This window comes from Neomonachus schauinslandi, chromosome 1 (assembly GCF_002201575.2).
Source record: "Neomonachus schauinslandi chromosome 1, ASM220157v2, whole genome shotgun sequence".
Taxonomy (NCBI): Eukaryota; Metazoa; Chordata; class Mammalia; order Carnivora; family Phocidae; genus Neomonachus; species Neomonachus schauinslandi.
Window position 1 is genome coordinate 156351315 of NC_058403.1, and position 24000 is coordinate 156375314.

A 24000-nucleotide genomic window follows, 5' to 3' on the forward strand; every position below is an offset into this window, starting at 1 on the left:
GTTACAGGGCTCACACAGTGGCTAGTCCTCATGTTCTAGGCTCATACTCTGGCTAGTCTGTGGTTACAGGGCTCACACAGTGACCAGTTCTTAAGTCCTAGGCTCATACCCTGACTAGTCTGTGGGTCCAGAGTTCAGTGAACAGTGACTAGTTTATGAGTCCCTGGCTTACACAATGACTAGTCCTCAAGTCCCAGGCTCACTCCCTGACTTTAGGTCTTAAGTCCCAGCTCACTCAATGACTAGTCTTTCATCCCAGGCTCACTTGATGACTAGTCTTTGAGTCCCAGGCTCACTTGTTAACTGGGTCTTAAGTCCTAATCTTACTCAGTGACTAGTCCTCAAGTACCAGGCTCACTTGTTGACCAGGTCTTAAGTCTTAGTCTCACTCTGACCAGTCCTTGAGTCCCAGGCTCACAGGATGACTAGTCTCAAAGTCCCAGACTGATGTTCTAGAGATGGGGACAGCGGCACACAGGTGAAGCACAGGAGTGCAGCCTGGCCTGGTTGCCATGGTAGGAGAGTGTAGGGTGGTAACAGTTGTGACTAAAGGATCTTTGCATTCAGGTTTTGTTACTGTCCAGATTCTTGCTACATCAGCTCAAAACCATGTGTAGCTTAGTCTAAATGCCTATTTAAGCAAAGGCCAAAAGTCTGTTTGAAGATAGGGAAAAATAGGATGTTCATAATACAAAGCTTGCAGCTAGTCATGGATATAAAATATATGACACTTCCCATACGGGAAAAATGAGTAGTGAAGCTGCATTTATTTGTTCAAAAGTAGAAATGCATCTTGAGGAATTAAGGAAAATTACGAAAAGGTAATCACCTTATACAGCATAGCAAATCTCTAATGTGGATTAAACCAAATTGTTTAGGAGGTAAAATGCCAGCGTCAACATGCGTTTCAAAAAAGGGAAGAACAATGCTGGGTTGGGTGGGGAGAGCTGAGCTCCTGCTTTTGCTTGGTATTAATGTGGCAGGAAGTTGCTGGTTCACAGCCCAGGAATTCACAGAGATGAAAGGCCTTGTCCATTCCTGTATAGGTATTTATATACTTGACTTGTGTAAGGAAACTCCCAAATCAAATAGCTGCCCGCAACTGGGAACCCAGCTAGGACTGTGTGGTCCCACAACCCTGGAGCAGCCTCTCCTGTCTCCTCTGGCGCCACCAGGGGAATGGTCAGGCAAAGCTGGGTTCGGATCCTCCTCCTGTGACTCACTAACCCTGGGTCCAAAGACAGGTGGTTCACCTGCTCCGAATCATAGTTTCCTCATCTATATGGGGTGGGGGGTGATACTGCCCTTGCAGCTGGAGGAAGAGAAGAATATGAGATGATGTTTATAGAACACCTAGACAAAACTTGGCACAAAATAAGGCCCTCAAATTGTTAGTCCTCAACTGTTCAGATACGGCCACCGCTAGCCATAGTGGCTATTATATTGGATTTCAATGACCTAATACAAAATACCTCAACATGTTGCTTACACGTTGACATGATAATATTTGGTTAAATAAAATAACATTAAAATGAGTTTTACCCGTTTCTTTTTACTTTTTTAATATGGCCACTGGAAAATTTTAAATCCCGTATATGGCCCACCTCCTATTTCTCCTTCTTCTCTGCTGGTCTCTGTCTTCCCGTACCGCTTGTCTGCCTCGCTCCCTTCTTAGTGTCCCGCCACCACTTTGCAGGTGTCTAGCTCACCACACACTGGCCCTGTGCCCCATGCCTCCACAGGTAGCCCCCTTCTCAAATACAAGACAGCCTGGCATGGATGGGTCTCATCCCATTACAGTTTACCCTGACAGTTATAGAAATGAAGGAATTCACTCCAGGTCATACAGGTAGAGAACTGTGAAACCAGTGTTCTTGCAAAACGCTCTTTTCTTCCCCCACTTCAAACACGAGGAAGCCATAAATGAAATTTAAGTGCCTTTGCCAAGGTCAGAAACCAGTTAGTTGATTAGGGGCCAATCTAAGTCTTTTGGCTCCAGACCACTGGGATTTCCACCTTACCATACAGCCCTCCATTTTATCGGCTAAAGTACAACAGGGTCTAAGCTGGTGCTGAGCTCAGCTTGCTTGCAGAATTTGAGAGACTGACCTCCTGAGCACCACAAAAAAGCCTGGACAGTGCAGTGTGGCAGCAGGTGGGATGAGAGATGGATCCAGGCCTGGTGCCATCCTGAGGACCAGTGTGCCTCTGTGGCTCCTCTAGGAGGAGGTGGGGGAGGATGGCACCTTATAGTTCTGGGCTCTGTAGTCTGATCTGGGTGGCCTCAGGCAAGCTACTCTATCTGCTTTAGCTCAATGTCTTCATTTTTGTGAAGATTGAATTACATCTTGCCATGTCCCTCTATAAAGGTTCCGAATGTGTACATGGGCTGTCTTGTGAATCAGTGGTCTCTCATCACATTTCTGTCACAGAGCAAGTTGGGTGGCCCTATATGCTTTTCATCCTCCGGTGACAACTGTGGGCAGAAGATGAGGCATAGAAGCTTGAAAGGGGCTGCGGGGGGGGCCGTGTATGGAGGTAGTATCACAGGGGTCCTTTGGTCTCTTGTTGGGGTAGGTGGAATTGTAATAACCCTCAGTGCCCGAGCCCAGCTCAGGGTCCCTAAGTCTGGAATCCTCAGAGTGTCCTTCCTCAGAGCCATGTGACTGAGAAAATGAGTGCTTCCCAGGCTATATAGAGAGGGCAGGCTGCAGATTATCTTGCTGCTCAGACAGCCAGCAGCAAGTCATGACCCCAGGAACCCAGAGAAACAGCTCTTCCCATCTGGGTCACTGTATCCTCACTCTCCCGATTTGTAAAAGTGCAGGCTTCAACAGAATCCATTTCCATCAAGGGAAATTGGCAAGGGGCCGTGAGCTTGTGACTGTTGGCCTGGGGGCGGGGAAGCCTATTAGCAAAATGACCTTCCTCTAGTAGGGAAGGGAGTCCAGGCAGCAGCGTGAAAGCAAAGCCCCCTTAGTTCCAAGACCAGCCCCTCTGCATGCCTGCACTGACACAGCCCAAGGCACAAGTTGGTCTGACTCCCCACGTGTTTCCCCAGCTGTGAAATGGGGCTAGAAGAGCAACCCAGTGAGCCGGCATTTAGATCACATGAGAGCGTGTGTATAAAGTAGTAGACAGAGGGCCTGGCACATAATGAGGGTTCAATCAATGGTAGTTCATCTTATTTATTACTGCTGTCCACTCTGTTAGAATCCAACATCCAGGGCGCCTGGGTGGCTCAGTTGGTTAAGCGACTGCCTTCGGCTCAGGTCATGATCCTGGAGTCCCGGGATCGAGTCCCGCATCGGGCTCCCTGCTCGGCGGGGAGTCTGCTTCTCCCTCTGACCCTCCCCCCTCTCATGTGCTCTCTCTCTCATTCTCTCTCTCTCAAATAAATAAATAAAATCTTTAAAAAAAAAAAAGAATCCAACATCCAGCTCAGACTTCCAGGTTGCAGTTTTTTTGTGCCATCAGCCACATTAAAAGACCCATGCCAATAAGGTTTTTAAATGAAATGCCTCTCATAATAGGTAAAATCCCTGTACCTAAGACAGCCCAGTGCTTAGTGAGGAGACTTCTTCTGCCTGGGGCCATGCCACTTGGTAACCACAGTAGGGCACGGAAGGAAAGGTCAGCCCCGCTGGTTTGTCTGCGGGCCCCTCGGGGCCTTTTCCCTTAGGACTGCCTGCCTGTTAGCCCCTGCCGCTCCCCCACACAGGGGTTCTCCCCGCAAGCTCTGTGCGCATACCACCAGGGGCGAGGCACTCGCTGCCTCCCTGCTCCAGTTGTCCAGACGCTGTTCTGATTGTCCCTGTTCTCTCTGCACTGCCTATTGTCTCGTTCTTCCTTTTGTTCCTCTTGCTCTTTGGTGCCCCTGTAAATATTTCTGTGCACAGAAGAGGACGACAGGTGGGAGGGCACTTGTATTTATCAGACCCTTCCTGTGGTCCGGGCAAACCGCGAGGCACTCTGAATGTATTATCTCATTTATTATCCCTATTCTGTAGACAATAAAACTGAGAGCCCTTGAAGCAAATGGGCTTGCCCAAGGTGATAGAGCTGATGAGCAGGAGGGTCAGATTGCAGCCCACACCAGCTGCCTCCAGAATCTACCACTCACAGGGAGGTGTGGCTGGGCAACACAGCTGGGACCAAACAGTGGAATTTTGAGTGCCAGGGCTTTGGGCTTTATTTTGATGCCTTGGGAACATCAGAAGTGCCTGAGCTTTGAAACGACATGATCAGATGTGTGTTTTAGGAAGATAACTCTAGAGGTAGTATATTAAGTCTGTTAAACCACAACTCTCTCATCTGATCCTTGTTCAGCTGATAATTTTTAAACCCGAGTGTAGGAAATTACATTCATCTCTACCCAATTTCATGCTCGTTTCAGCCTGTTCCAGCCCATCTCTCAGTCTGTGTGTGCATGTGTGTGCATGGTGAGGGGTGGAGGGGGTGGGGAAAATGAACATACGCCAGGAGAAGGGATGGAAAATGCCTTGAGATGGCTTCCTGCCATGCAGCCACTGGCTCGTGACAGCCATGACTTGTGACAGTGTAGGAAGCATGAATTTTATCTCTCACATACCTGGGCAGTGATGGAACAAGATGGGAAGCTAAAATAACATGACTGATCTTTTAACAAATGCAGCAGAATATACACATATTCCATTGACTCTATCTCCGAGTAAATTGATTTGGAACTTCTACTTTAGAATTTCAGAGGTAAGTATAACCTTTGTTCTCTCCTTCTGATTCAATGAATATTTAGTTCCTGCTATGTGCAAGTATCCCTTTACTCTGCATTTCCTGCCCATCCGTCTTCATCCTCTATAATTTGTGGGAGTGTGTATGTGTACAGATATGTAATAACACTGTAAGAGATGAACAGGTACTGTGCTTAGTCGTTACGTGTAGATTTTGTGCTTACACATGTTTTGATATGCTTTTTACTGTAGCATCTTAAAAAGATCAGTGATAAAAAATATTTAGATGAGTATATATCTTCACAGTTTTTCAAAATGAAAAATAGTTATGTTTTCTGATTAGAAAAATGATACCTGAATATTGTAAAAAAAAAATCAATGCAGCAAAATATAGAAGTTTAAAAAATCCAAAATCTCTCCAAACTTCTGTTTTGGTGACATCACTTTGTACTTATAAGATCATAGACATACTCTTGCACATAAATGGGATCGTGAGCTCTTGGGAAACACACCATTCCAGTATCTTCCATTTCTCCTCACCCACATGCCATGAACCTACTTCTGTGTCACTCAGTGTAGATTTAAATCTTCATTTTTAATTACCATATTATTCTTCTATATGTCATACCAGAACTTAAGTCACCAATCCCTTATTGATGGATCCTTGGGTGTTTTCCAGTTTTTTTCCCAACACAATGGATACTATGACACACAGCCTTTTCTGTCTCTGTGCACTTGTTTAAATCCTTCTAGAGAGAATTACTGGGTCGAAGGATGCACACACACGCACAAAACTATATATTTATATATATTTATGTATTTACATTTTATCAAGTGGCATCCAGAACAATGGAGGTGTTGTGCCAATTTTTACTCTAGTGATGTTAGAGGAGGGTGTACCTTTTCCCGAGACTTAGCAAGCACAGGATTTTAACAGTATTTCTAAAAACCATCTTTGCCAATCTCAAAACCAAAACCAAATAAAATCTCTCACTTTTAAAGCTCCTCATGTCTTCAGGCATTAGTGAGGTTAAACTCTTTTCTATGTTACTGGCCATTTGTATTCCTTCTTTTATGAATTACTTATGGCCTTTGCCCATTTTCTCATTATTCTTTTTAAAAGGTCTTTGTAAAATGGTGTTAATCATCTTGTTTCATTTTTTTTTTTAATATTTTATTTATTTATTTGACAGAGAGAGAGATAGCGAGAGCAGTAACACAAGCAGGGGGAATGGGAGAGGGAGAAGCAGGCTTCTTGCCGAGCAGGGAGCCCGATGTGGGACTCGATCCCAGGACCCTGGGATCATGACCTGAGCCGAAGGCAGACGCTTAACGACTGAGCCACCCAGGCGCCCCATCTTGTTTCATTTTTGTTGTGACTTCTTCTGTTTAATTTTTAGTTTATTTTCTGCCCTTCAGAAGTTAATTTGGGGATAGGGATCCAATATGTTGGTTTCTCTTTGTGGCTTACGTTACAAAGGCCTTCCTCCCCCAGTACCTATATTTTTAGGACTAGTACCTCTATGATTTTATTCTCTGTCATTAAATTGTTGCTCCAAATGACCCCCCTGTGATTTATTTATGTGTAAGATGTGAAGTACAGATCCTCCTGTTTGTTTGTTTGTTTATTCTTCAAATAGGGAGTCCTTTGTCCCCTGAGCATGAATATAAAATTCCATCCAATCATATGCTAAATTACTTGGGTCTATTTCTAGACACTTTTCCAGGGCCAATCCTGCACATTTTAAATATGTTTAAAACACATTATGCTGCTACAGTTATTTAAAATAATAAATATCCAGCAGAACAAGTTCTTCTACCTTGATGATATTTTTCCCATTTGTTTTTTCAGGTGAATTTAGAATCATTTTGCCAAACTTCCCCTATCCCACTCTCAACTAGGGGAAAGAAAAAGAAAAAAAGAAAATCTAGTGGGCTCTTTGTGGGGATATGTACATCCTTTTGTATGCATTCGGTCCTCTCAAATCACCATCTTTTTTTTTTTTTGGTGCAAAGTGGTGGTTTTATTAAAGCACGGGGACAGGACCTGCTGCCATTATTGTGGTGGTTTTATTTTAAAATAATTGTAAACCTATAGAAAGGTCGCAAGAATAGTACAAAGAATTCCTACGTCTCCTTATAACCCAGTTTTCCCAACTGTTTGCATGTTAGAGTTTGTGTCCTCACTTTTCTCTCTAGGTGACAATATTGTCTTCTTCTGACATGGTGACCTGAGAGTACTCTAGTGCATTGGGTGCCTCCCAAGGACACGTCTTCCATAGCCACCACACATCCCTTCCAATCAGGACACTGCACTGACTAACCCTAAACCACATACACATTTTACCTGTTGCGCAATTGCACCTTCTTCTTTCTGGTCCAGAATCCTGCCCAGGGCTTTGTGCTGTGCCTACTTATCATGTGTCACAGTATCCTTCAGTGTGGAACAGTTCCTTAGTCTTTCCCTATCAGTCGTGACCTTGGTAGTCTTAAAGAGTACAGGCCTTTTGTTCTGTAGGGTGACCCAGACCTGGGTCTACCCAGTGTTTCCTCATGACCAGACTCAAACTGTGCTTTCTTGGCAGGAAGACCTCAAAATAGTGCTGTGCCCTTCAAGGTGTTTCTCCTTCTACCACTAGTGATGTTCACCCACCATTAGGTCACGTTGGCCTCTGCCTGGTCCCTCTGCTGCAAAGGCTAGACTTTCCCTTTATATTTGACTAGTGTTTTGTGGGGAGATGCCCCATTGTATGCCAATATCCCGATCCTCCACCCAACAACCTTAGTTGCCAAGGACGACTCTCACCAGAATCAGCCTTGAAGATAATGGTTGCCAAGTGGAGATTATTTCCATTGTTTCTCCCACATTTATGAATTGACACTCTATTAAATAAAGGAAGAGTTTTCCCTTCTCCCCCACTTGGTTAGATATTCACTCATTTATGCTAGCAAAGAGTCAAGGATTCAGAATTATTCATTCAATTTTAATGTATATTCTAATTAATTTGATGCTCAAAACATCCTACATTTGGCCCTTCAAACAGACTCTTCTGTCATTTTAACATGTCTCTTCATTCTTTGAGCATTTCGTGACTTTCTAGCAAAGGTGTTCCAGAACTATCTTGTTCTTCCTCAGTCCCAGCCCTGGAATCAGCTACTCCTCCCAGGAGCCCTGTTGCTTTTACTGTAGAATGGTGTTTAGAAACCAGGATCTGGGCGCTGGGTGTGCTCATTGTTACTGGGGTGTCTATACTTCTAGGTGCTGTCAGTGAATAAAACTAGGCACACATGAATTATGAGCAAGCCTATGTAGGTACTTGTATTTATGTGAGTATACATATACATATGCATATATCTGTAAGATGTATTTATCTGTCTGTATATATAAAGTTCATATTGATACCTCCAATTCTAATATCTTGGGTTCTTGGTAGCCTCTCCATGTTTAGAGGTTCTTTCTCAGAGAGCAAGAGGCTAGGCTCCTATTATCCTAAACATATATACTGACTTGCTTGATCACTGAACTTTATGCTCAGTTTTACCAACCTCCCTACCATTCTGGCGGCCTCTCTACCCACCACCTCTGCAACCCCACCCACTGCCGCAGCGGCACGTCACTGCCACTACTGCCCAGTAGCTCCTCCTCACCACCCCCTTCCTCCAACTTCTGCTGGGAAGGCAAAGGAAGCACAAAGGCTGAAGGAAGAGATGCCCATCCTTTGTTTTTTGAAAATAGCTCCAGTCCTTCAGCAACCTCGGCGTGATGAGGACACAGAGGCAAAGCCCTCCTCCCACCACTGCATGGCTGCAGGATATAACTGTGGCCTCCACCTTGCTGGTTTTGGCTTCTTCGCCTTGGATCAGGTTGTGTCTGAGGTCTCACTGGATTCCCGCAACCCAGGGCCAACCCTGATCACACCAAGGGAAATCAGCTCTGGTTCAAAGCCAAGATGTGACTTTAGAGAATAAGACTACTGATTTTTCTGGGTGCATGAAGAACACACTGCCAGTAGCCCCCTTCTGGTCCGTGGTGACATTTGAGGAACAGAAAAAGGTGACACCCTTGGGGAACCCCTTTGCCCCCTTTGCTGTCACTGCCAGAGGTAGGGCCACCATCCTTCTTGTCCCCCTCACAACGAATCAGGCCCGGTGTCTGGGAGCTCCTGCTCAGAATACCCATGGTTGGCCAGAGGAGATGCCCGTGATTATCTGTGCCCAGTGCTTGGGGAGACTATGGAGGGGAAGAACTCGGAGGGACCACCGCCAAACACCCCTGTATTAATCTATGTATTCATTGAGATTATGTGTAAGATTTCAGCTGATAAAACATTTCTACAGTTTAAAAGATAACAATGAAAAGAACTGTGTGCCAAGTGGGTGAAGGAAATAAGATTCAGAGTTACCATTTACCTTTACTGCATGGCCTACCTGTGGGGCTGTTCTGGTGGGGGAGAGGAGCAGGAGGGAGAATGTGGCCTGTGTGGGCTGGACAGGAGGAGGCCTGGAGGATGTTCCTGAGGCCCAGGCCAGGTGTCTGGGGTAAAGGTGGCTGGTGACAATAAGTAGCCCAGATGCATGTTGGGGGTGTGATGGGCTCAAGAATTCAGTTTGGGTTTCACTGTGGAGAGGGGATACAGAAAACCAGAGTGGGGAAAGGATCAACCAGACCCTCAGGGGCACCTGCAGGGAAGGCCCCCAGGGAGGAGCAGGTGTGGCCAGAGCATTGACCAATCCAGACTTGCTTTCATCACTAAAGGTGTTTCTGTTGGAGACTCACCTGACTGGGTCTAGGTTCAGTTCTCACCTCCCTGTCCCTGTGTCACTTGTGGAGCGATAGCCCTCTCACCAGAGCACATAACACTGCAAACCTTTTCTTGCCCTCGAGCGACAGGCTGCTGGCATTCCTACACCCGGCCTTGGGTGTTACACAGCCCACATGGTCACCCTGATTGTACTGGTGGCTGTGGAAGGCAGCCATGGCCAAGGCCTGGACAGGCAGGAGGGCTATGTGTGGTCCATCCAGCCCCCAGTCAGTGCTGAGCACCTGACTGCTACGAAAACGTCTGGGGGCCGTGCGGATCCCACTCACAGGGCTAGGGGATACAGCAGGAACTCCAGCTTCGAGGAGTAGTGACAGCCAGGCCCTTGGAAGGCTTTCCCCAAGGTTGTAGGGGTAAGAAGGAGTCACTGAGGGCAGGTGGGTGGGGTGCTGTGGCCCGGCTGGATGTGAGGGAGGCTAGCAATGGAAAGTGTGTTCCTGAGCAGCAAGGTGAGGGGGCAGCTGGAAGGTGATGCAACATGGCCCAGGGCAGGCTCATCTCTTTAAAGAGGTTCAGAGTAGATGGCCCTGGGCCTGCCTGCCGGGCCACATGGGCACCAAGCCAGACGAGGCAGACATCTAGCGGGTCAGGAAGATATGGTCTCTGCCCCGAGAATCTGTAAGATCGAGCCCCAGAGACTTCATTATTGATGCCCTGGCTACCTCAACTGATTTATGGAATCTCTGCTTCCCACTCAGTGTTAGGTGAAGACCTGTGCAAACAAAGGTAATAAGCTGTGATTCCCACCCGAAGGCACTCCCACTCCCATGGGGAGACAGCTCTGCGTAGGTCTGGCCACAGCTGCTCAGCTCCCTCCCGGGTGGTGGTCAGTGCCGGCATCCTCATAGGTGAGCGGGGCCGTGAAGCCGAGGCCACGCGGGATTGGGAATGCTTGCTTTTAGGCACGGACAGGAGAGGAAGGAGGCAGGCAGCATGCTCACAGAGGATCTCGGTTGACACAGGCACCCATGTGCTAGCAGGAAGTACACCGTGGGTCTGCTGGGGGTTGGGGGTGGGGGTGCCTCGGCTGGGTCCCTACAGAAGTGGTGCTTGTGTAGTGCCTTGAGGGACAAGGGTGGAGGGTATTCCAGAGGAGGAAGGGTGGGAGCCAAGGTACAGACTGGGGAGACATGGCCTGCAGTGCATTCTCTCACCTCCTATTTATTTAGCACCTGTTTTGTGTAGCCCTGGCAAGGACTGGGAATAAATGAGCACTGAGAGGAGTTTACAGTCAGAGAAGAAACAGAAGCATGGCCCATGACAGCTCTGCATACTGCAGATCATGTGGGCAGGTGGCATGGACACACAGTAGGCCCTCAGCCAGTATTTATAGCACTGCCATTTCTAGTACAAAAGAACCTTGGTTTTCCTGATAGGCAGGGGGCTTTGCAGCAGATAGGGATGGGGCTAGGCCGTGCAGGCAGATGGATCTGCCAGGCAGCCTGGTGACCAGAGAGGCCTGATGTTGACAGCAGGGATGTGGAGGCAGAGCGAATCATGTGTGCTCAGACCCAGAGGCCCAAGAGAACCAGTGTGTTCAGAAGATAGTAGCAGGTCCCCCGAGTTAGAGCAGAGACAATGGCCAGAGGGTGGCAGGAGTTCCCACAGGGAAGTAGGGCAAGGGCTTTGAGCACCATAGGACAGGCTCTGGGTTCCATCAGTAGGAGCCAAGCTGGGGACTGGCTAACTGTCTGATTACTTGTGAGTCACACTGAACAGAGTGGAAGGTGGAGTGGAGGGACTAGGGAGATGCTTGGAAGCCAGCATAGTCTGGAGAGATAGGTGGTAGGGAGTCGGACTTAGGATGGAGGACACAGAGAAGAGAACAGGTTTCTAAAAGATTTGGGAGCCAGGGTAAGTAGAATGCTGCCCTCCACCTTTGTGGACCCAAGTGGGAGCCTTATTTGCCTCCTCCAGGCAGCTTCTCTTTCCTCTGGTCTCTCTGGTCCCTTTGACAAACGGGTGACCCCTGGGCTGCATCCTGTCAGCTCCATGTGGGCCCCCAGTTTATGACTCCATGTTTGTTGATCCAGGTGTTTCTGCTCTGCTATGTCAGGGGCTGCATGAGAGCAGGGAGCCCCCATACTGCCCCTCATGGTGCATGCCTCATAGAAACCATGCCCATGGATGGGTGCTGGGTGGACAGACTGACAAGCAAACTCATGGTGGCGACATCTGTGACAAAGATAGAGTTGGGGACCTGGAGTGAAGCCAGGTGGGCACCTGAGAGAGGCCAGTGGACTGATGGCAAAGGGGACAGGGTGGGAAGGGCCTGAGAAGAAAGGGTTCACATTCTTCAGCATCCAGTTGGGAAAACCAGCAGTATGTGTGTTCTGGGCATAAAGGGTTCTATATGGGATCCAGAGGCTGACACCAGCTTTGGAAGAGAGCATGAGGTCAGGACTACTGCTGGAGGTCGGAGGACAGACTTGGAAGATCTCCACCTCAAGCAAGAGCTGTGGGGAAGCGGTTGGAATTCTCTGGAATCTCTGGGAGGCTCTATCTGGCCATTGTCTCCTCCATGAGCCGAGTAGGTGGTTGTAGGGAGCTGGCCAGGAGCTGCTGCACGTCTCCTACCCGCCACACCCACCACTGCAGAGGCTTTGCCTTTTCTCTGCTCTTCCAAATCCCACATGGTTCCTCTGGTTAGTACACTGTAGCCTGGAACTCTTCTGGAAGGGGCTCAGGTCTGGAAATTGGGCAGGGCTGTGACTTCCTGTGCACTCTCAGGGTAATTCCAGTCGAATCTCTCTTCGTCAGACTTCTTGCTTACGCAAACCAACTAAGACTTGACCAGACCGCCCAGTGTCTCAGTCCCAGGGACACTTTGGCTGGTTGGGCACCACCAGAGATTCCTATCTCCTCTTTCAGTGGCTGGCTCCCTTAGGCTCTGTGGTCAGTCAGGGACACTGACTGCACTCCTCCCATGAGCTCAGGGAGCCCATTTCCATAGCAGCATCTCCCACCTCAGTCTTGGCCTACAAAGAACAGCCACCATACACCTTCCCAGGTACTGGAACGCCCTCACCACTGTGTCCCCTCAATGCCTTGGGGACAGACTGCCAGGGATGGGTAAGCAGGCCATGCATCCTAAGTCTGAGCCCTGGGTCCCTTTCTCTGTAGCACACCCTGTGCTGTCCCAGCTGACTTGCCAATTAGCACTCTATCTCCCTATGGCACATTTGTCCCATCCTGGCGTGTACCTCACTTCACCCCTTGCAATTCTTTGGTGTGAGTATGTTCCTTCCACTGGCCAGGGGTCTTCTCATCTCCTAAGGGGCAAGTGCTGTTGCGGGTCTGGAAGCAACCAGAAGTGGAGGGTCTTATGTATCATATGACCTCACTGATATGAGGAATTCTTAATCTCAGGAAACAAACTGAGGGTTGCTGGAGTGGTGGGGGGTGGGAGGGATGGGGTGGCTGGGTGATAGACATTGGGGAGGGTATGTGCTATGGTGAGCACTGTGAATTGTGCAGGACTGTTGAATCACAGATCTGTACCTCTGCAACAAATAATACAATATATGTTAAAAAAAAAAAAAAAAGAAGAAGAAGAAGATAGCAGGAGGGGAAGAATGAAGGGGGAAATCGGAGGGAGAGATGAACCATGAGAGACGATGGACTCTGAGAAACAAACTGAGGGTTCTAGAGGGGAGGGGATGGGAGGATGGGTTAGCCTGGTGATGGGTATTAAAGAGGGCACGTTCTGCATGGAGCACTGGGTGTTATACGCAAACAATGAATCATGGAACACTACATCAAAAACTAATGATGTAATGTATGGTGATTAACATAACAATAAAAAATTTTTAAAAAGAAGTGGAGGGTCTTGATGTGACTCAGTGTTCCCTGGAAAGGGCCTGCCCCAGGGTCTTCAGGCAGCAGGAGGCTGACCTCTCAAGGCTGCACCATTAAGAGGGCACTGGTGGCTTAGGTGCCACAGGGAAGGACTGGCCCTGCCTCTGGGCCTTATAGACATAGGCAACTGGAAGTCTTTGGGGGCAGGGCCGAGGCTTTGTCCTTTGAGGGTCTGGTGCACTGTAGGCCCCAGCAAATAGTTGCTCCTTGACTGAAGGAAGTGTTCTTTGTTTACTGGGGACAGTCAGCAGGGTTGAAGGCTTTGTGAGAGGATGGAGAGGTGGGGCAGTAGGGGGCAGGTGGCTTGTGTGAGGAGGAGCTTGGTTCCCATGAAGCATTGCTATGAGGTTGGTCTGAGCAGGTTCTGAGAGCCTTGATCATGGGTACAGTGGCAGGGCCTGAGCACAGAGCTGGAAGAGCAGTCCTGGAAGGTTGGCTTTCCTTCCATGGGAATTCCTGGACCTCCAGCTAGTGTGGGCAAGGAGGTGGGCTGGAGGGGCAGACCAGAGGGAGGGAGGTCAGCCAGCCAGGACATGACTGAAGTTGCCCAGGTAAGAGGTGGCAAGGGTTCAGGGAGAGAAGGGTAGGGAAGGGATGGGCTGTCTAGGACTAGGGGTCCTGGAGGTCCTCCATGCACTCCCTGACGCTGGCTCCCCATCTGGTGAGTGCCCTGCTGGCAGGGGGTGAGTCCTGAAAGCCTCCAGCAGCCCTGAACACGGCCAGCTGTGCACTGCGCCCCAACTATGCAGACCCCCCACACCAGGGCCATGGCCACTGAGGGGCTGCGCTGTTGATCTCTTATGGGCAGAAACAGCACCAGAAATCTCTTCGGCCCCAGGTGGTCTCAGTGTGACCCTCCTCAGACACAGTGACACTGCTGGTTCCTCCCTCATCACAGACACCCAGAAGGTACCAGCCCGTGTTCAGCCCACACAGCCAGCGACTCAGGAGGGGTCCTCAGGGGGAAAGGTGCATCCTCCATCGTTCTTTCAGCAGAGGAACAAAGCCAGGAGTGGCCCATTCCCCGATGCCTGTGCATGTGAAGGGATAGTCTTGGGAAGGATCCCGTCACAGGCAGCCTCTCCTTCACTGACTAAGTGGCAGCCAGGGGCCAATTTGTGTTTCCCTTCCTCTTGGGAGCAGAGCCCTCCCTTGGCTCTTGGCGGAAGGGCCATTTTGCCAGGCCCTGGGCTCTCAGAATAGCTGCCTCCCGCCTGAGGGATGGGGGCAGCCGGAGGCCAGCATCAAGCAGCTGATAGTGATCCTGTGTGGCAGGTTGATCGATGGCGGGATCTTTGGTCTCCACTTACCCGGGCTGAATGGCACATCGTCGATAGCAGCCAGTTAACCAAGTCCTTGGTAACCTGCTGGTCTCATCAGCACCTCAGCCCTAGCCGCGGTTCAAACAAAAACCTCTCCTGAACAGCTAGATTGGACCTGACGAAGATGAATGTCTAATTCACTTGGAATCTCCTTACTGCTGCCTGTAATAAAAAGCCTGCTCCATATATTCACCCCCTGCCGATGTTTCTCTGAAATTAAATATCAGGAGGACATATAATAGCCCAATTCCACACCAGGCCAATATTATCAGATTGATGTCAGCAGTGATAATGGAAGAAGGATAAGTTGATGAGATTTCATTTATTAAATAAGAGCACATGGAGGTTTGGGACTGCGCATGTGAGGACGCTGCGCGCGCTCAGAAGAGCCAGCTGGGTTTGTTCACAAGACCCCCCACACCAGCTCCGACGTGGGGGTGACTCGGCCCGCCCCCTGGCACGAGCACCCATGACAGGAGGTACTGCCCCCACCCTGCCCGAAGCCAGCTTCGCTGGTTTGCCTCCTTTGCTTTCTCCTTCCCATCTTTCCAGTTGGCTCTGCTGTGCGTCACCAGCTTTGTGCAGCCTCACATTCCTCATCTCCCTCCCTCCCTTTTCCTCCTGTGGGTGCGTACCTTGTAGCCCTCCCCCTCGCCAGCCCTCCCCCGCTCCCCACTCTGCATCACCAAGTTCTAGCTCCATTCTGGAGCCCTGCCAACCTTGTAGTTTGGGGCAAGTGTCTTTTGTTTCTATTTGTACCCTCGGTTGTTTCTTCTTTGGGGGCTTTTTGGAATTTTCCAAAGGCCAAGTAGAGCTAAAATGGACCCAGCAGCGTGGAGAGCAAGAGCTGTGGAGCCAAAACACACCAGGCTCTTATCCTAGCTCCAACTCACTACTGTGTGACCATGGGCAAGTCACTTAACCTCTCTGAGACTAGTGTCCCCATCTATAGAATGGGACAGTAATGCCCAGCTCACAGGTTGGTTGTGGCTATGCTTAGGACCTGGCATGCAGTAGGCCCTGGCAGGTATTGGTTTCAGAATGACCAGGACCACGGGCCCACCCAGCTGTAATCTCAGATGAGGCCGGATTTTCCACCTGTGCTGTTTACTGGCATAGAAGCATGGGGGTGACTTGGCTTCGCCCCCTCCCCCCATGGCCTGCTCCTCCGCCCTGGAGCATGGGGAGGAGCTCTGTAGACCTGGTCATGAATAAGAGGTCCCCCACTTGTCAATTAGGTGAAGCATGTCAGAGGTACCCAGTGCTTCTCTAACTGATGACCGCACCGGGGTGGCAGAGGTGAGACTCTGTGTTGACTACAGCGCCTGGCACTTGGTCGATACTCACTGAAGTGTGGCTTCTGTGGCCAAGGAGCCCCCTGTTGCCGAGGGGCGCACGTTGCTCCTGGTTAGAAGGTAACTAGTGATTCACCTGCCTCCCACTAACACCCCCCCACACACACTGTTCAGCACTCCCAGCTCTGCTTCCCAAGACTAGATCAGACCCTTTCCTGCAAGACTGACTGCATGCATTTCCTGGAGCCGCTGTGACAAAGCACCAAACTCGGGAGCCTTTAAACAGGACCAGCTGTTGTGCCTTCCTCCAGGCTTCTGGTGCTGCCCTCAGGCCTTGGTGCTCCTTGACTTGCGGGCATGTCACTGCAGTCTGTGCCTCTGTCATCACATGGCCTTCTTTCTCCCAGTGCGTCTGTGTCTCTCCTTGTAGGGACACCGGTCACGTGGGGTTGGGGTCCTCCCTAGCCCAGAATGACCTCGTCCTGATTATATCTGCAACAACCCTGTTGCCCATTAAGTTTGCATTCTGATGCTCCCAAGGACATGAATTTTGGTGGGAAACTCTCCGATCCACTGACCATGTGTGCATATAGTTCTCGGGAGCCCTTGGTCCCACAGTCTCACCACATTGTCTTCTCTAGACAACAGTCTTGGCTACAAGACAGACACTTGACTTGACTACTTGACAGACACTCAACCCTAGCTAACTTCAGCCAAAGCTTGTGCTACAGGAAAGCTAAAAAGTCCCTAGCTGAGAATCGAGAAGTTCAGATGATGTGAGGGTCTGTTTCCGTGTGGGCCGTGGCCATGGCTGTTGGAGGCCCAGTTCCTTTTCTCCCTGCAGGGGCCCAGTTTCAGCCCCGGACATTTCACCAGGCCCATGGGGCTGTAGGGCTGTGCTAGCCCAGGCTCAGTGGTGTGGACCAAACCCCACCTCCCTGGCCAGCGAGGGCAGAGCCATGTGGAATGACGTGGAGCTGCTGGATGCTGCAGTGGGTGCATTTGCTTCATCTGGTGGTCTTGCCCTGTGAATTGGGTATAATAGTAGATGAATGCATAGGACACTTGCTGCTTCATAAAGCTGAGTTCCCTTCCCTCCTGATACCCCTGTGTGGCAGTTTCAGGAACGGTCTTGTGGGCCCTCCCTTCTGGGCACACCCAGTCACCTGCTTTCCTGGCACAGCTCTGAGCCCGCCCTGGGGTTTCCAAGCCCTGTGTGCAGACAGGCTGGTAGGTGTGTCAGAATCCAGTAGTGTGTGTGCCCGTTAGAACATATCAAGGAGGTTCCTGCAGTGACGGAAGGCTACCAAAGCTTCGCCCCATGGCTGGGGTGGAGCAAGACCAGAGAGAAGGAACACAGAGAGGAGCACCTGGGTCTGCAGGCCATGTTCGGGGTACTTCCCCATTGTTGACCTCTGTCTTGGGGGAAATGAGAGTGAGGCCAAAAGGCCAGCAGGCCACCTAAGGCCTGAGACTAATACCCTCACTCAGCTTCTGAGGTGCTGGGTACACAGCCTGCCCTCTTAGGGCATTCAGGCTAGTGGCAGAGTGATATCAATTACGTGGCTAAACACAGATGACAGATGGCAGTACCAGCGTGCGTGGGGGCTGCTCAAGGGCCATGGGAATGCAGTGGGGCAGCAGGCCTAGAGGAAGGCTCAGACCTGATTGCTGGTCCTGCTTGTCAGATGTTGAGCATGAGCAAGCTGCTGGGTCTCTCTACTCTGAGCCAGTTCCTTCACTTAAGATAAACTAAGGGAAAGTATCGTTCCCACCTATAAGGTTCGTCTGGTGATTAAATGAGATAATGCTTAGCACAGGTTCCAGTGAGCTGTAATCACCTAAGAAAAGGGTTTTTAAACTGGCTTGTTTTTTTAGAAATCTGGTCTGCTTTATGTTCTAGAAAAATCACCAATTGCAGTAGAGAGGATGGGCTGGAGGTAAGGAGGAGTGTAAGCAGCTGTTGTCATAATGACGGGGACTAGGAAATAGATGAGGGGGCTTCTGGGAGACAAATCCTGGGGCAGCTTCGGTGTAGTAGGGAGGTGGAAGTGAGTTGTGGGGGAAGTCAGGGATGACTGGGCATCTGGCCAGTGTGGCCAGTGTAAGAGTGCAGGAGGAAAAGGGTGCTGGAGCGAGAACCAGGCCTACTTGGTCCCTGTGGGCTGCTCAGCCATCAGTGCCCACACAGGCCTAGGGCTCTGCCATGGGGCATGGACTAGGAGCCCCAGTGCTGTGGGGAGAACAGGGGTCACAGCTAGAGCTCCCAGTGAGCAGGAGAGGGGCTAGTGGAGCAGAGTCAGAATGGGGCCTCCCGGTCTGTGGGGATAGATGGTGCTGCTGGCTATGGCAGGGCTATGCTGATTGCCCTGAGCAAGAAGAGCCTAATAAGGCTGACCCGGGGACCAGGGGTGAGTGCTAGGCGGGGGAGCTCTGGGCAGTGCTTCTTCGAAAGGAGAGCAGCTGACAGGGAGCTAAGAGGCACACGTGATTTGGGCTTGAAATGTTTTTCTACTTTTTAGAAAAATGAGTGTGTTGGTGGACAAAGTAGAATGGTGAAGGTATAAGGGAGAAAGGCCAGTAGGAAAGACCACTCAGGTGCTGGGGGAGGGAGCTGAGAAGGAATTGCTGATGGAGGGCCCTACAGGAAGATCCCTGCAGAAAGGTATGTGAAGCTGGGGATGCCAAGGTGAAGATGTGCTCTGTGCCCGTAGGGCAGTGATGGACTGTGCTAGAGACATGAGGAAGAAGACCCTGAGACTATAGGGAGGAGGCTGAGGGAGAGAAGCTGGTGAAGCAAAGAAGAGGCCAGGGGAGCTCAGGGAGAGCTGGGCCTCAGGAGGTCTGAGTGCTAAGGGGAGAGGAAGACCCTCTAGAAGGATCATTATGGCTAATGAGTCTGCTCTGAGAACCACTCGGATTTGGAGCAGGGGAGGCAGGAGACAGGCAGGTAGGGCTTCTACAGACAGGAGCCAGAGGCCCAGTGGAGCATCAGGGGGATAAAAGACCTCTGGCAATGCAGGATGATTGGAAGGGAGAGCAGTGAGTGCCATCTAGGTATGCCCATGTAAGGGTAAGTTAGGTCACCAGGAGTGGGAGGATGAGTTTCTGAGCTATTTAGGATGGGGAATGGATACATCTTCAATTTCCACTTTGAATGGAGAAAGGCAGGGCTGGTTTAGTTAGAGGCAAAAGAGATACATCAAGAATGAAGGCAGGGGGAGATATCTAGACTGAAGGTGGGGGAAACATCTAGAATGAAGGCAGGGGGAGACATCTAGACTGAAGGCAGGGGGAGATATCTACACTGAAGGCAGGGGAAGATATCTGGCCTGGAGATGGGAGAAACATCTAGAATGAAGGGGAAACATTTAGAACGACTCCAGGTTTTCGACTGAGGTGGGTGGCTGGAGGGATAGCCATGCTTGTCACTCATCAAAGCAGGAAACTAGGGAGGGGGAGGGGGTTCCTTGGTGCTAGATGGTCAATTCCACTGAGGAAATGGGGAGTCGGTATAACATGGGATGCTTAGCGTGAAGGCTCCAGGGGCCTGTTGGATTTAGAAGTCTTGAGGTCCATAGGGTCAACTGTGGAATGGACCTGGGGATTAGCAGTGGGAGGGTTTGGCGGGAGTGATGGATAAGCTAGCTTGGGGGGTTGCCCGGCAAAGGTAAAGGAGTAAGGGGCCTGTGTGCCCAGAGAAGGTGGGGACAGTGACCCAGAGGGAGAAGGGTTCCTAGTGTGTGGTGCCGGTGGTGAGAGCAACTCCCACTTTTCAGACAGGGAGCTGGGCGGCGATGAGCATCCAAGGAAGGGCAGCTCTTCACTGCTGGCCTTGATGGCCTGACTGTGGTGTCATTGGATGGGAAAGAAGGGTGTGTTTTCATTCCTGGCTAATACTTCGCCTTTTTCTAATGTTATTTATCACTGCTCTTGTGGAAACAGAGATAGAACTCTGGTTCATGGGCAGCATGGCAGGAGGGGGACTGCATGGTACTGAATGCCCAGAGGTCATCGTGACATTGTTGGCCTTTCTGAGGCCCTCACCCCCAGCATCTGTGCTGTGCCTCTGGTCGGTCCTCTGGGGCCTGTTATCTGAGTGGACCCAGTGGTCTCTGCCACCCGCTCATCGTGTGCCCCCCTCTGCAGCCATCACGCCAGCCCTCAGGGGAGACAGGGTGTGGAAGCCCTTTGTCAGAGGAAGCAACATTCAGCCTGTTTCCTCAGTGTTTGTGACACCACCTGACCAGAAGCCATGCTGGTGTTGAGGACTGACCCCCACGTGCCAAGTCTCGGGCAGCTCTGCTCTGACTCCTGATCACACAGTGGGAAGTGGCAAAGCCAGAACCTTGCCCCGGGTTTGGGGCGAAAGCTGTGTTTTCCCCACCAGTCCACAGGGTGCCACGCTCATGGGTCTGCTGGATCCTGGAAGAAGATACACTGTGATCGGTACCATAAGATCCCTGGGGAAGGAGGCACCAGCAAGGCCTGGGCGAGATCTGAACAGGGTCTGGAAGATACTAGAGCTTAGGTTATAGGGAGAGGGACGTGTGCAGAGAAGGTCTCCCCTTTGAGCCGACATCTGGAGTCCTAGTGCCAAAGCCTCCTCTTCTCCACTCTTCACCAAGTGCCATGTGACCCCAGCCTCCCTTCTTCAGCTCTCCTCCCACCCCAGCCTGACCACTGATAGCTGGGTTGTTGGTGAGAGCAGCCCTTCAGGACACACTCTGGCATGCACATGCCAGCCTGGCCTTCATCAGCCTAGGACAGGTGCTGTTTCCACTTGCAGATGAGGGAAGTAAGGGCCAGAGAAGTGAGCTGCCTTCCTTAGCAATGCACTGTCGGCCTTCTGACCTGGGTGACGTCAACCCCCTCAAAGTCACATGGACCATTATATCTAAATATGCGGCAGTGAATATCCCTCAGATAGGGAAGCAGGACTTATCTCAACCCCTGGAAAGTTCATAGCATGCTGTGGATGTGTTTTTTGTGCATTTGAAAAGCAGCTGTTCATAAGACTGAATGTTTCTCTATAACTGTGCTGATTTGTGTGCAGTGTAAACAGGGTTGCTGGGGACCAGGGCAGGGTGGAGCTGTGCTTGGATAGAATGCACCTGATTTCATGAATGGCTGGACCCCAGGCCCTGCCCTGCCTTGCTTCAGAAAAAGCCTTGTATTTGGAGAGCTGTGTTCTTGCTGTCCTCCTGTCCCATTCAGAGCCATTTTAGTGGACCAGCGGGTGAAATTTCTTCCAGTTGACATCTGCCTGCCATTCCGTCTCCTCATACTGTTCCTGATAAATCCCAGAGGAGAGAAGCCTCTGGAGTCCCAGAGGTGATACTGGTATGGAGAGGATGGATTTCACCATGGCCCAGTTTCTCTTGAACTTGGAGCCCACTGGGGATTCTGTGATGTTTGCCCTCAAAATGCATAGGGGCCTTTATCCAAGGACCTGAAACCAAAGGAGGTGGGGACAGATGGAGAGGGACAGAATCTAAAACAACTACTCTACCCTTTTACAGCCTGCAAAGTGAAAGCCAGGATCCCTGTGGCAGGTCTGGGGAGGGTGAGGCCTCTCAGGGGGTCAGAACTGGGGCTCCAGGGCAACTCAGCCATACCACCTGGCCCAGGCCCCTCTGACCCCACCTGTCCTGTTTCCCTGTAGACCTGTAGACCACGTACAGACTTAGACCTGCCTCCACTGAGCCTGGCACTGCCCCTGACCATGGATGCCTGCGGAGTCCCTTCCAGCTGCTGGGCTGCCACTGGGAACAGGCACTCATGGGGGTCACGTGATGGTGGGGGTTGGTGCCTCAGGAGGTACAAGAGGGGGTGCAACAAAGCCTATGCCCTCGGAGCTATAGTAACAGAGGGACCAGGAAAGAGCCACAAAAGGAAGTGGCCTCATGGGCTTCAGGTCTGGAACTGGGAAGGAACAGGCTGTGTCTTCCCCAGAGCGGAGAACAGAGAGTAAAAAGAGAGAGGGGAAGATAGTTGAGATGGAGGGCAGAAAGCAAAAATCTGTGCGTTCCCAGTGTCCTAAGGGAGAACATCAGAACAATCAGAAGTGAAGCAGTTAGCAGAGTTGTAGAGAGAATTTGCCCAAGATGAAATGCCCAGCAAAAGGCTGAAAATCCATTTTGGAAGACCCACAATTAGACGCCTCCAAGTCAAAGAGTTTTTAAATACGAGAATAGAGAGTTTTGGGGGGAGTCAGGTGGGCACCCCAGTGACCCCACTTGTGGGCAGTGGCAGACAGAACCCAGTAAAGGCAGTCCCAGGGTCCAGAGAGGGAAGGAGTGGTCCCTAGGATCCCCATCTGCCTCCCCTGTGTGAAGATGGGAGGCTAGTGCTGAGACAAGACCCCGTATGTCCTAAGTAAGAAATCTCGAAGACCTCGTCCATGCCATGTAGATAGAAGCAGGACCATGATCTCAAGGACTGGAGTGGCGTGGTACCAGAGGATCGGCCTCAGCTCTGTGGCTGCATCCTCAAAGCCTAATGGAATCACACTCTGTTGGGGCAGAGCCGGGGCAGAGCCAGGCCAGTGTGGCCTCAGGAGCCGTCCTTTCTGATCCCCTCCCTCCCAGGAACGGGAAGGCTCCTTCTCCCACCACATACTCACTTTCCTTTCGTGAGACAGCAGGCCCGAGGATGATAGTAGCCGACGCATGGGGATGGTGCAGGGGAAGGCAGGGCGACCCGGGCCTGGCATGGCCTGGTTGGTGGCACAGCGCTAGCAGAAGTGCCACCTCTAGGCTAGTAAAATGAGACCAGTAAATCCCAGGTATCTTACCTGCTAAGCCACTGAGCATTCCATTGCTTGCTGTTCTTAACTGATGAACTCAGCTTGTTTGAGGTATTTTAAAATAATAATGGTGCTGCTCCATTCCAGCACCGACTGCATGGCTGGGTTTCTAAAATACAGAGACACTGGGCTGAAAGAATGATGAACTGCAAGTCTCCCCGCTGTGACCGAGGCAGCGCCGCGTCAAGCATCATAGTGATGGTCTCACTGCTGAAAACCTTCAGGAGTGGCTTTCTGCATTTTTACAGTTCCCACCACGTGCCCTGGCCACGGGTGGTGTTTATTCTGAAAGGCCACATCAGGTGTTGGGGTTCCGTCTCTGGCAGCGAAGGTTCCCACATGGACCTGGCCTGAAAAACCAGTCTGTGGAAACAGTGCGACGAAACCCACATAAACAAATAGATCTGCCCCCTTTCTACTTCCCAGCATGTGACATTGGGCAGGTTGCTTAATCCTCTGTATCTCAGTTTCTTGGATTGCACCAAGGGATGAGAAATCATAGCGCGTACTACACAGAGCTGCTAGGAGTCCATGAGTAGGATGATGCCTGGCGTGCAGTGTGAGTGTGTTTAGGCATGTGTGCGTGCGAGACAGTGCATGTGTGCATGCAGGAGAGAGAGGAGAAGGGAGACGGGGTAGTGGAAGGAGTCAGGAAGGAGACCAACTAGTCAGAGTTGCCCAGGGACACTGGTGACCCATTTTAGCATAATCTTTATTTCACTTGGGTTTTGTTTCATCTTTTAGAAAAGAAAACATACTCATTTTTGTAGTTTCTGAACCTACTTTGATAAAGAAAGAAAAAAGAGTAAAGCATCCCCCAATACTACAGAGGTGATCTCTAGGAAGTGAGATTCTAAAAATGTTATGTATTTTTTTAGACATTTCTGTACTTTTCCAGGTTTCTTCATTGTGCATGTATTAGGTTTTGAAATCTTTGTATGAGAAAAGAGTTGCAGTGTGTGTGATCACACGGTCATAGTCGGGTGTACCCCTTAGGCAGGAAGAGTCCTACACGGTGGCAGGTGGGGGCAGAAGGGGCTTCCAGCAGGCCACCCCAGCCCCTCTCCCCTTAGGGCTAGAGCCAGTGTGGAGCCCAGTCCCCTTGGCGTCTGCTGCTATGTGACAGTGCTCAAGCCCCTGCATCCCCGGTTCTCCCCAAGGGGTAACTGGACGCTGATAGCCACCAGG

The 24000-nt window shown here is 50.6% G+C and overlaps 1 protein-coding gene across 1 annotated transcript in view; it reads left to right on the plus strand.

Annotated features, from left to right (window-relative positions):
- CHCHD6 (coiled-coil-helix-coiled-coil-helix domain containing 6) overlaps positions 1–24000 on the plus strand; it is a 251211-nt gene that overhangs the window by 224060 nt on the left and 3151 nt on the right. The gene's annotated exons all lie outside the window — the stretch shown is intronic.